We start from the raw sequence: 13,899 nt of genomic DNA on the forward strand, positions 1-13,899 counted from the left end.
AGCTGGCAGCATGTGTCTAACCAATCACCACTGACAGAAAACCCTCCACACCCTTTGGAGGAACATAATGGAATGCAGAGTCTCCACAACACAATACTCACAATGTCCAGGACACGATCCAAAATTATGTGAGAAAAAGTGACAACACATGACCCATTTCCAAGGGGAAAACAGCCACCAGATGCCAACCCTGAGATGACACAATTGTTGGAATCCTAAGACAAAGATTTTAAAGCAGTCATTATAAAACACTCAATTGATAAAACAAAATACTCAGGCAAAAATAAAATGATAGTAAACTATCTTGGGGGGAAAATGAAAAGTGAAAACCAGCATATTACAATGATTTCTAAACACATATAAAAAGTATCTGGAGAAAAGGGTGTCTTTTTAAAATTTTTTTACTGCACAAATGCACTGAACGGGCTGCCCATCAAATTCATATTTCTGGAAAATACCTAAAGCTTATTGCTCTTGGAAGGCCATAAAAATAGTCAAAACTTACCCAGGAAAAATTACTTTCATTAAGTCCTTGGAATTAGCCTCATATGACAAGGGAGCTAAAACATAATTTAGCAATGCTAGGTGAGAACTAAAACATGCAAAATTTCCACTCAGTTCCATATTCTACAGACTTCCAGGAAACAGAATAAAGAACATTTATGAAGAGAATAATAGTTATGCAAAGTGGCATGAAGTTAATTTATCACAAATTTTTGGTCCGTAACTATTCTTTCAAATGTTGGTGATTTTTAGGTTGTATAATGAAATAATATACATTAAAATGTATATTTGATGAAAAGTGAAAGTGATATAATCTGTGACCAAATATTTTATCTTCTTTTATGAAGCTATGGTTTGTATCTGTAGTCACACCAATGTGGTAAGAATATTTGTGGATGATTATGGAATTTATTCACTGATTTCTTTTTATATAGTATTGTTTTGTTTATCTCTGCAGGGAATACAAAGGTCTATTTTGTAAGCTGATTTGATGAGAACCTTCTAGCGTACTGTACAAGAAACATAAGAAGCAAAGGAATTCAATCAGTCATGTGCTCAAGAGGAAAGTTACTAATTCTGATGCCTTATGCAGACAATTTGTGCTTGGAGAACTGACTGGGAGCTCTCAGAAAACTTGCTGGCTGTGGTCAGCATGATCAGTCTCTTCTTAGCCACATTAAACCAGACAATAGCATATTCTCCAAATATTACAGGTATCAAGACACTTATATGATTTCTCACATTAACTTTGTTAGGATTAATAATATGAATGTTTTACACTGGCAAAGGAAACTGTTGTAAAGGAAACCCTGTAATATAAACTGAGAGGCAAACTTTATTTCTTCCTTTTCTAAATGATTTTTTGGGGGGGCTCAAGGGATATATACCCATATTTTTACTGTAACCATTCCCATGTATCTTTTCTCCAATGAGGATGGAAGTTCTTTAATACTCATAACTGTGTTACTCTTGTTACTCTTGTAACTCATAACTGTGTTACGTTTCTCTGACATTTCACATTGTACCTTGCATGAGTATTAAATATGGAAGCTCAGAAATAAGAGATATTTATATAAAATTAGGTCTGGACAAGTAACTTGAACTGCCCAAACTAGAGTTTTCTCATCTACCCTGTAAAGGTTTGTATAAGACAGAGCAGGTAAAGTGCATATATTAAGACCTGAAATATAGTAAGTATTAAAAAAAGGAGCGATTGTGCTTATATTATTGTACTTGGTAAAAAAAGTCACTGGATGAATGACCAAATGAACAATGACACAATTTCATTAATGTGAATATTTTGTCTCATTATGACTTCAAAAGATGTGGTAAATGGTTCATTTGTAGTTTTGCATAAAAAGTGAACTAAAACACTATTTGGCAAGCGTAGGTGAGAACTGAAATATGTAAAATTTCCACTCAGTTCCATATTCTCACAGACTTCCAGGAAATAGAACATATAACAGCATTGGTAAACAGAATGCCTGTTGTGAATGTGATGAGCAGATGAATCTTACAATCACTTATCAGCACTTAGAAACTTTAACACATTATCCCAAGTCAAAGGGTAAAATGGAGGATGGAAATATAAAGATGAAAAGACATGATCTTGTTTTGAAAAGGTTTCATTTAGTAACTGAAACAATAGATTATTGGTTTAGACAGTGGTCCCAGACACTGGGACCTAGCTAGGGATTATAAAATAAACCATGCAGTATAAAAATGTATGTATACATAAACATGAGCTTCCCAGGTGGCTCAGTGGTAAAGAACACACTGGTGATGCAGGAGATGCGGGCTTAATCCCTGGGTTGGGAAGATGCCCTGGAGAAGAAAATGACAACCCACTCAAGTATATGAATTTGAGCAAACTCTGGGAAACAGTGGAGGACAGAGGAGCCTGGCATGCTGCTGTCTATGGGGTCACAAAGAGTCACAACTTACTGACTGAACAACAATGATACATAAATGTATATGTATATGCATATATACAGAAGGAAATGGCAACCCACTCCAGTATTCTTGCCTGGAAAATTCCATGGACAAAGGAGCCTCGTAGGCTACAGTCCATGGGGTTGCAAAGAGTCAGACACGACTGAGCGACCTCACTTTCTTTCTTTCTGTAGCTCCTTTTGGAGAAGGAAATGGCAACCCACTCCAGTATTCTTGCCTGGAGAATCCCATGGACAGAGGGGCCTGGTGGGCTGCCGTCTATGGGGCTGCAAAGAGTCGGACATGAGTAAGCAACTAAAGCACACACATACACACACAAAACTTGTTTTGCAAACTTCCTTTACTTCTGCTTTAATAAATATACTCTAATTTTAGATACTTATCTGAGAGTCAGAAAATCATCAGTTTATGCCCCAAAGACTCATTATCTGCTTTGCTATTTGTCATTTAATACATGCTCTGTTTTTAAGATTCAAGCCCATTTTGTTAATAACGTGCAGCTTGACTAGACATTGTAATGAGTCCCAACACTTTTCTCACTTTCTGATTAGACAGTCACCCAAATCTCAACTCACATCGAATTACATGGATAGTGAGGAACCCAACAGAACAGAACATAAGCACAAAAACAACGGGCAAAGAGAACACAAACACCCCTACCAGACTGGTCAGCGATTTGCTAATACATGGTTAACAACTGACTCTAAACAAAACACATGACAAAGCCCTGAGTAGTAGCATTTGCTACTTTCTGTGGCATAAATTCTCCATCTCTGACTGATTGCAAGCTGCCTGTGTAAGACCAATGAAAGCAGAATTAGGGAGAAAAGTGCAGTAATGCACTATTATACTGTCTGCCCACCAGAAAAGTATGGTGGACATAAACAACCTTGAGAGTTATAACAGTAAAGCATAGTAAACAATTAGGACATAATGGACTCAGAGTTTCTATGGCCTTTATTTTTAATGTAATTTATTTAATTTTAAGTTTATATAGCTTAATTGTTAATAGACGCCAAAGTACAAAATTCCTGAAAATTCTTTGTTGGACTTTGGTGAGCCAGTATGAGCCGGCAGCACACCCAGCATGTAGTGCAGTGTTCAAAGGCAGGGCATGGGAGCTAAGGCTAGACTCAGCCATCTCTGGGCATTACTGGTCCAATAACCTAATCAACCTTCACCTCAGTGTTCTCATCTATGTAATTACAGTACCTACTTATAGAGCTGTTGCAAAGATAAATTAAGGAAATACCTGTATGACACATAGTACAATATCTGAAACATAATATATTCACACACTATATTGTTTTAAATTGTTACTACCACAATACATTACCTGTAAAATGACTCTGTTCATGCTGAAATAAAAACACCTTGAAATTTTACTGATATGAAAACATATTTCTTATTTTGTGATGTAGTAAGAGACAGTCAGTTTTGTTTCCTAGACAGCAGATGGCAATCTGCTTCTAGAAATCGAAGGGGGGAAAAAACAAGTCTCAAGCAATATGATTGATGCTGTAATTTATAAGTTGGTTTGAAAAGAAGAAAGGGATTCTCTACATTCTGTATACATGTGCAGTAAGAGGCTTCACCTTAGATAATAATTTTGGCTAGCTGAGAATCAGACTGAAGTTGGATCCTGAGGCTACCTCTAGGCTTGACAGGAGAGAGCACTTTAATATATAAATAATAGTCATTGTATTTAGTGACAGGGAGGAAAGAAACCCTTAAGTCCATGCCTATAAGTTTTGTATAAAATTTATATTGTACACTTCTTGCAAAGAAAAGGAAAAAAATTCAACACAGTCCTGAGTTTGAGACATATTTACATATTTGAAACAGAGGTTGACTGAAATATGGTGATGCCTTTATAAAAAAGATTTCCACCATTTATGGTCATAGAGTAAGAAGCCAAACTAGCTCAGTCCAGCAGATTTGGGGGGGGGGGCACCTGGAAAATGATATAAATCAAATGGGACTTGGAATCAACAGAAAAATCAACATTCCACTTGAAAATCATTCAGCAAAAATAGTGATGGTGAAGTGTCATTGGTGACATGTGTTGATGGAAGTTATGAAAACATTCTAAGAAAAGATTATAGGGTTTGCTTTGGCTTTCCACACAGTGGGACGATCCTATCTCCACATAAAAGAACCAAGATGAGTGGGGTTTTGCAGCAGAAGGTCAATTCCAAAGTTTCCTTAAGGGAATAGGGTAGAATCTATGGAGTCTTGGCCTTATTACCAAGAGGTACTTTATGTTTTGTGGGATGATTCTGACAGATATCTTGTTGCCAGGAACAGTTTCCTCAAATTATAAACACCAATGCCTTGGTCCTCTAAGTATCTTCCAAAGTGCTCTATTTAGAGTCCCTACTTTTCCAAGTTTCTCTTGCCTTGAGAATCTCATGAATGGTGTGAAAAGGCAAAAAAGATATGACACTGAAAGATGAACTCCCTAGGTCAGTAGGTGCCCAATATACTCCTGGAGAAAAGTGGAGAAATAGCTCCAGAAGGAATGAAGAGGCTAAGCCAAAGAAGAAAAAACATCCAGCTCTGGATGTGTCTGATGGTGAAAGTAAGGTTCATTGCTGTAAAGAAAAATATTGCATAGGAACCTGTAATGTTAGGTCCATGAATCAAGGTAAATTGGAAGTGGTCAAACAGGAGATGGTAAGAGTGAACATTGACATTTTAGGAATCTGTGAACTAAAATGGACTGGAATTGGTGACTTTAATTCAGATGACCATTATATCTACTACTGTGGGCAAGAATCCCTTAGAAAATGTAGTACCCCTCATAGTCAACAAGAGTGTGAAATCCAGTAATTGGGTGCAATCTCAAAGATGACAGAATGATCTCTGTTCATTTCCAAGGCAGACCATTCAATATCACAGTAATCCAAGTCTATGCCCCAACCACTAATGCTAAAGAAGCTGTAGGTTCTATGAAGACCTAAAAGACCTTCTAGAACTACCACCAAAAAAAGACCTTCTAGAACTACCCCTATGATGATGTCCTTTTCATCACAGGGGACTGGAATGCAAAAGTAGGAAGTCAAGAGTATCTGGAGAAAGAGGAAAGTTTGGCCTTAGAGTAAAAAATGAAGCAAGGCATTTTTTGTTTGAGAATGCAAAATGGTCATAGCAAAGAGTTTTACCAACAGAATGCACTGGCCATAATAAAACCCTCTTCCAACAACACAAGAGATGACTCTACACATGATATTAGCAGATGGTCAATACCAAAACCAGATTGATTATATTATTTGTAGTTGAAGGTGGAGAAGTTCTATACAGTCAGCAAAAACAATACTGGGAGCTGACTGTGGCTCAGATCATGAACTCTGTATTGCAAACTTCAGATTTAGATTGAAGAAAGTATAAAAAACCACTATGCCACTCACGTATGACCTAAATTAAAACCCTTATGATTATATACTGGAAGTGACAAATAAAGGGATTAGATATGATAGACAGAGGACCTGAAGAACTAAGGACAGAGGTTCATGACATTGTACAGGAGGCAGTGATCAAAACCATCCCCAAGAAAAAGAAATGCAAAAGGGCAAAATGGTTGTCTGAGGGGGTCTTACAAATATTTGAGAAAGAAGAGAAGTGAAAGGCAAAGGAGAAAAGGAAAGATATACCATTCTGAATGCAGAGTTCCAAAGAATAGCAAGGAGGAATAAGAAAACCTTCCCAAGTGATCAGTGCAAAGAAAAAGAGGAAAACAATAGAAAGGGAAAGATGAGAGATATTTTCAAGAAAATTAGAGATACTAAGGGGACATTTTATGCAAAGTGGCACAATGAAAAACAGAAATAGCACGGACCTAATAGAAGCAGAAAGTGTTAAGAAGAGGTGGCAAGAATACATGAAGAACTATACAAAAAAAGATCTTAATGACACAGATAATCATGATGGTGTGATCACTCATCTAGAGCCAGACATCTTGGAGTGTGAAATCAAGTGGGCCTTAGGAAGCATCACTACAAACAAAGCTAGTGGATGTGATGGAATTCTGGCTGAGCTATTTCAAGCCCTAAAAGATGATTCTGTTAAAGTGCTGCACTCAATATGCCAGGAAATCTGGAAAACTCAGCAGTGACCACAGGATTGGAAAATGTCAGTTTCATTCCAATTTCAAACAAAGGCAATGCCAAAGAATATTCAAACTACAGCACAGTTGCACTCATTTCACATGCTAGCAAAGTAATGCTCAAAATTCTCCAAGGTAGGTTTCAACAGTACATGAACCAAGAGTTTCCAGATTTTCGAGGTGGATTTAGAAAAGGCAGAGGAACAGGAGACCAAGTTGCCAACATCTGTTGGATCATAGAAAATGCAAGGGAATTCCAGAAAAACATCTACTTCTGCTTCATTGACTATGCTAAAGCCTTTGACTGGGTGGATCACAGCAAACTGGAAAATTCTTGAAGAGATGAGAATACCATACCACTTTACCTGCCTTCTGAGAAATCTGTATGCAGTCAAGAAGCAACAGTTAGAACCGAACAAGGAACAATGGACTGGTTCCAAATTCGGAAAGGAGTATGTCAAGGGTGTATATTGCCACCCTGCTTATTTAACTTCCATGTAGAGTATATCATGCAAAATGCCTGGCTGAATAAAGCACAAGCTGGAATCAAGTTTGCCAGGAGAAATATCAATAACCTCAGATATGCAGATGACACCACCCTTATGGCAGAAAGTGAAGAGGAACTATCCTTCGATGAAGGTGAAAGAGGAGAGTGAAAAGACTGGCTTAAAACTTAATTTTCAGAAAACTAAGATCATGGCATCCGGTCCCATCACTTCATGGCAAATAGATGGAGAAACAATGGAAACAGAGTCAGACTTTACTTTCTTGGGTTCTAAAATCACTGCAGATGGTGACTGCAGCCATGAAATTGAAAAATGCTTGCTCCTTGGAAGAAAAGCTATGACAAACCTAGACAGCATATCACAAAGCAGAGATATTACTTTGCCAACAAAGGTTGGTATAGTCTAAGCTACGGTTTTTTCAGTAGTCAGGTATGGATGTGAGAGTTGGATCATAAAGAAGGCTGAGTGCCAAAGAATTAATGCTTTTGAACTGTGGTGTCAGAGAAGACTCTTGAGAGTCCAGTGGACTGCAAAGAGATCAAAACAGTCAATCCTAAAGCAAATCAATCCTGAATACTTATTGGAAGGACTGATGCTGACGCTGAAGCTCCAATACTTTGGCCACCTGATGCGAAGAGCCGTCTCATTAGAAAAGACGCTGATGCTGGGATAAAATGAAGGCAGAAGGAGAAGGAGATGACAGAGTACAAGATGGTTGGATGGCATCACTGATTCAATGGACATGAGTTTGAGCAAGCTCCAGGAGATGGTGAAGGACAGGGAAGCCTGACATGCTGCAGTTCATGGGGTCACAAAGTTTGGACACAACTGAGCTACTGAACATCAACAACTTTTTAAAAACTCATTTATCCTAGGAAAAAGACAAAGTTGTCCAATCTCACCACTTTTACTCAACATCGGTTTGAAAGTCCTAGCCACAGTAAACAGACAAGCAAAAGAAATAAAAAATATCCAAATTGAAAATGAATAAGTAAAAGTGTCACTGTTTGCAGATGACATGATACTGTACATAGAAAATAAAAGGTGTCATCAGAAAAATATGGGAGTTCATTAATGGATTTGGTAAAGTTGCAGTATATAAATCTAACACAGAGAAATCTCTTGCATTTCTAAGCACTAAGAATAAAAAAATCAAAAAGAGAAATTAAGGAAGCAATCCCATTTATCATTTCATGAAAAATAATTAAATAACTAGGAATAAACCTTAAGGAGGCAAAGTACATATACTCTGAAAACTGACTCTGATGAAAGAAAGAAAAGATAATACAAACATAAGGAAAGATATACTTGGACTGGAAGAATCAATATTGTTAAAGTGACCATACTATCCAAAGCAATCTACAGATTCAATGAAATCTTTAACATAAAACCAATGACATTTTTTACGGAGCTAGAATGAAAATATTAAAAATTGTATGGTAGTATAAAAAATCCCAAATAGTCAAAATAATCTTGAGAAGGAAGAATAGAGTACTGATTGCCTGCCATTGACCTGATACGGAGAAATCAGTCTGCTTGACTTCAAAGTACATGAGAAAGCTCCAGTAATCAAAATGGTATGGATCTGGTACAAAAACAGATACATATATCAGTGAAACAGGGTAGAAAGCCCAGAAATAAACTCATATTCTTATGTTAAGTCTACAACAAAGGAATGAAAAATGTACAATGAAGGAAAGATAGCCTCTTCAGTAAGTGGTGCTGGGAAAACTGGACAGCTACATGTAAAAGAATTAAATTAGAATGCTCTTTAATACCATATACAAAATCAACTCAAAATGGATTAAAGCCCTAAATGTAAGACTGGATATTAAAACTCCTAGAGGAAAACATACACAGACATCTTTGACGTCAATCACAGAAATATCTTTTTGGATCCAACTCTGAGTAATGAAAATTAAAAACAAATGGGACCTAATTAAACTTAAAAGCTTTTGCACAGCAAAGGAAATCATAAACAAAACTGAAAGATAACATATGGTCTGGGAGGAAATATTTTCAAATGATACTACCAACAGGGATTAATTTTCAAAATATATAAACAGTTCATACAGTTTAATATCAAAAAAGACCAAACAACCCAATCAAAAAATAAGCAGAAGACCTAAAATGACATTTCTCTAAAGAAGACATACAGATGGCCAACAAGCATATGAAAAGATGCTCAACATTACTAATTACTAGATAAATGCAAATCAAAACTACAATAAGATTTCACTTCACACCAGTCAAAATTGCTATCATCAAAAACTCTACACATAATAAATGTTGGAGAGGGTGTGGAAAAAAGAGAGCCCTAGTACACTATTGGTGGAAATGTAATTGGTGCAGTCACTATGGAGAACGGTATGGAAGTTCTTTAAAAAACTAAAAATAGAATTACCATATGGTTCTTTAATCCCACTCCTGAACATATATCCAGAGAAAGTCATACTTCAAAAAGATACATGCATCCCAATGTTCACAGCAGCAGTATTTATAATAGCCAAGACATAGATAAATGGATGTACATATACACAATGGAGCATTAATCAGCCATAATAAATGTAATAATGCCATTTGTAGTAACATTGATGGACCTCGAGACTATCATACTAAGTGAAATAAGTCAGAGAAAGACAAATATCATATGATACACTTACACGTGAAATCTAAAATATAATACAAGTGAACTTATATATGAAACAGATGTAGACCCAGACATAGAAAACAAACATGGTTATCAAAGGGGAAATGGTGGGAGGGATAAATTAGCAGTTTGAGATTAACATATATACACTACTAATATAAAACAGATAAACAATGTGATCTACTATACAGCACAGGGCACTATACTCAATATCTTATAATAACCTATAATTGAAAATAATCAGAAAAACAATATATATATTTAATCTGAATCACTTTGCTGTACACCTGAAACTAACAGAACAGTTTACATTTACTATACGACAATAAAAATGCAAAAGAAACTTTAGAAAAAGTGATTTATCTTACATACATACTTTTTTAAAATTTATTTTAATTGGAAGTTAATTACTTTACAATATTGTATTGGTTTTGCCATACATTAACATGAATCCATCACAGGTATACACGTGTTCCCCATCCTGAACTCCCCTTCCACATCCCTCCCCGTATCATCCCTCTGGGTCATCCCAGTGCACCAGCCCCAAGCATCCTGTATCATGCATTGAACCTGGACTGGCAACTCATTTCATATATGATATTATACATGTTTCAATGCCGCTCTCCCAAATCATCCCACCCTTTCCCTCTCCCACAGAGTCCAAAAGACTTTCTATACATCTGTGTCTCTTTTGCTATCTCGCATACAGGGTAATCGTTACCATCTTTCTAAATTCCATATATATGCTCTAGTATACTGTATTGGTGTTTTTCTTTCTGGCTTACTTCACTCTGTATAATAAGCTCCACTTTCATCCACCTCATTAGAACTGATTCAAATGTATTCTTTTTAATGGCTGCATAATACTCCATTGTGTATATGTACCACAGCTTTCTTATCCATTCATCTGCTGGTGGACGTCTAGGTTGCTTCCATGTCCTGGCTATTATAAACAGTGAAAAATATGGAATGCTTCACGAATTTGCGTGTCATGCTTGCGCAGGGGCCATGCTAATCTTCTCTGTATCATTCCAATTTTAGTATATGTGCTGCCAAAGCAAGCACTTACATACATACTTTACCATCAAAGGAATATCCACAATACTCCAAACTGAACCTCTTACAGGAATATGTGCTACTTCTGAGCAGTACAGGAACTATCAATTTATCCTTATGTAAGAGAAACCTATATGCAGGTCAGGAAGCAACAGTTAGAACTGGACATGGAACAACAGACTAGTTTCAAATAGGAAAAGGAGTACATCAAGGCTGTATATTGTCACCCTGCTTATTTTATATTGTCACCCTGCTTATTTAACTTCTATGCAGAGTACATCATGAGAAACGCTGGGCTGGAAGAAGCACAAGCTGGAATCAAGATTGCTGGGAGAAATATCAATAACCTCAGATATGCAAATGACACCAGCCTTATGGCAGAAAGTGAAGAGGAACTAAAAAGCCTCTTGATGAAAGTGAAAGAGGAGAGTGAAAAAGTTGGCTTAAAGCTCAACATTCAGAAAACGAAGATCATGGCATCTGGTCCCATCACTTCATGGCAAATAGATGGGGAAACAGTGTCAGACTTTATTTTTGGGGGCTCCAAAATCACTGCAGATGGTGACTGCAGCCATGAAATTAAAAGACGCTTACTCCTTGGAAGAAAAGTTATGACCAACCTAGATAGCATATTCAAAAGCAGAGACATTACTTTGCCAACAAAGGTCCGTCTAGTCAAGGCTATGGTTTTTCCAGGAGTCATGTATGGATGTGAGAGTTGGACTGTGAAGAAAGCTGAGCACCAAAGAATTGATGCTTTTGAACTGTGGTGATGGAGAAGACTCTTGGGAGTCCCTTGGACTGCCAGGAGATCCAACCAGTCCATTCTAAAGGAGATCAGTCCTGGGTGTTCTTTGGAAGGGCTGATGCTAAAGCTGAAACTCCAATACTTTGGTCACCTCATACGAAGAGTTGACTCATTGGAAAAGACTCTGATGCTGGGAGGGATTGCGGACAGGAGGAGAAGGAGATGACAGATGATGAGATGACATCACCGACTTGATGGACGTGAGTTTGAGTGAACTCCTGGTGTTGGTGATGGACAGGGAAGCCTGGCGTGCTGCAATTCATGGGGTCGCAAAGAGTCGAACATGACTGAGTGACTGAACTGAACTAAACTGAAAGGGTAGGTACTTTGCAGTCAATTCAAATCTCTTTTTCTATACTGAAGTACATTTAGTAAAATATTTTTTTCTTTCACTTTTAGAGCTTTAAAAACATAGTATAGATAACAATGTAACAAACTTTTATATATTCAGCCCCTAAAGTTCCAAATGTTCACATGTTGTCATTTTGGCTTCTGATCTATTAATTTGGCTATAAAAGAACCAGATAACTTTTGATAAAACTGAGGTCCCTCTTTTTTTCCCAGCCCATCTCTCTGCTTCCCTCACCAGACACAATTATTATCATAGATCAGGTGTGTATCTTTTCAGCCTATAAATTTATACTCTCATTACATTCCTAATCCATAACCCATCTATAGTATTGTTTAATGCTCATTATTAAATTTACATGGTGATATAGTTCCATATGCTATTTGTAACTTGCTTCTTTCAGTCATTCATCTTAATCTTTTTGTGATCTGATGTTGAAAATTATATATATATAGGTCATTTCTGTATTTGCTATGTAGTTATTCCATCACATAAATATTCTATGTTTTACATTTTCTTGGAAAAGAATATTTCATTTTCCCTAAAAGCAGTCCTGAAAAAAAAAACAGGTAATTTATCATCTTCAAAAACATTATTGGTTTCAATTTCTAATTTCAAATTTAGTCCAGTGCAGAAAATCTAGAAATCAATCAAGTGAATAACAAACAGAATCTTCTCCAATCCATTTAAAGTATTAAGTGAATATTGACATTCTATTAATATTTTGATATGGGGCTTTCTAAGGATACATACATTTACAAAAAATGACACGCCAGTGCACGGGCCACTTGTCAAAGGGTTCATGAATATTTTGATTCTTTCACATATTCTTATTCTGATTTGATCACAATGAATTTAAAAAGGCATCTATTGAGAGAAGTTGCAAAAATAAAGTCATATTTCCAAGTGCAGAATCACTGAAAGCCTGGGCAATGCACCGGTGAGCAGGCTAGGGGGTCGATGGCAGGCAAGCTGCACACAGACACGGTCTTCATTTCCCCTGTGTACCTGCTAACACCCTCACAAGGGTGACCATGTGTGAACTCCTTCCTGGTCTCCACCAGTGGTTTTACATGCACACGTTAAACTGAAATTACTTGAAAAAAAAAAAAGGATGCTTGCTTGTTTTGGTGTTAACAATTCGGTACAAAAGTAACATTCTTTATTTTTACTTTTATACACTAATACTTATATAATTTGGTACTAAGTCCTCTTAAGATTCCAAAATGAAAGAAAGCCGCAGCACTATTCATAATCATAGCACCGTTACTCACAACTGTCCAAAAATGGAAATAATCCAGAAATCTATCAATAGATGTAAATGTGCACAAAATGTGTAATATACACACAACAAAATACTATTCAGACATAAAAATCAATGAGATTCTGATGTATGTTCAACATGGATGCACCTTGAAAATATATGCCAAGTGAAACAAGCCAGCCACAATAGGACAAATACTGTATAATTCCATTGATATGAGGTCCCTGGAATAGCCAGATTTACAGTGACAGGAAGGAGAAGAAGGGGGAGCAGGCCCCAGGAAGGAGAACAAGTGAGGTTACTGAGTAGCGGGAACAGAATTCCAGCCTGGGATGGTGACCAAGTTCTAGAGTAGGATGGGGCGATGCTTACCCAGCACTGTGAATGGATTCCATGCCATTGAATTGTACACTTAACATGGAAAACTTTATGTTATATATTTTACCAAAATAAAAAAGAGAAAATCAATCATTCTAAGCGATCATACAAAGCTGGCATTTTTACATTGACTATTTCATTATTTTTTGGTGGGGCGAAACATGATGGAAGAGTTGGAGGCTCCAGTGGGAGAGTCTGTTTTCTGAAAGGATTTCTATTTTTCAGTTCTTGCAGGAGAAGAGAGCCTTTGGGAGACAGTGTTTGTCTGACTAAACAAGATATTGAGGGGATTTTCCCTTAGCAAACACAGAGCAGGATTTTTTCAG

At 36.8% G+C, this 13,899-nt stretch overlaps 1 protein-coding gene and 1 non-coding gene across 4 annotated transcripts in view; both read right to left on the minus strand.

The window, feature by feature from the left end:
- Nucleotides 1–13,899, minus strand: part of KCNQ5 (potassium voltage-gated channel subfamily Q member 5) — a 632,727-nt gene that overhangs the window by 387,085 nt on the left and 231,743 nt on the right. The window lies entirely within an intron of this gene.
- On the minus strand, nucleotides 10,677–10,783 carry LOC138446350 (U6 spliceosomal RNA). The gene has a single exon (XR_011259287.1). It is a non-coding gene; the product is annotated as a U6 spliceosomal RNA (small nuclear RNA).

The sequence above is a fragment of the Ovis canadensis genome, chromosome 9 (assembly GCF_042477335.2).
Source record: "Ovis canadensis isolate MfBH-ARS-UI-01 breed Bighorn chromosome 9, ARS-UI_OviCan_v2, whole genome shotgun sequence".
Classification (NCBI taxonomy): domain Eukaryota; kingdom Metazoa; phylum Chordata; class Mammalia; order Artiodactyla; family Bovidae; genus Ovis; species Ovis canadensis.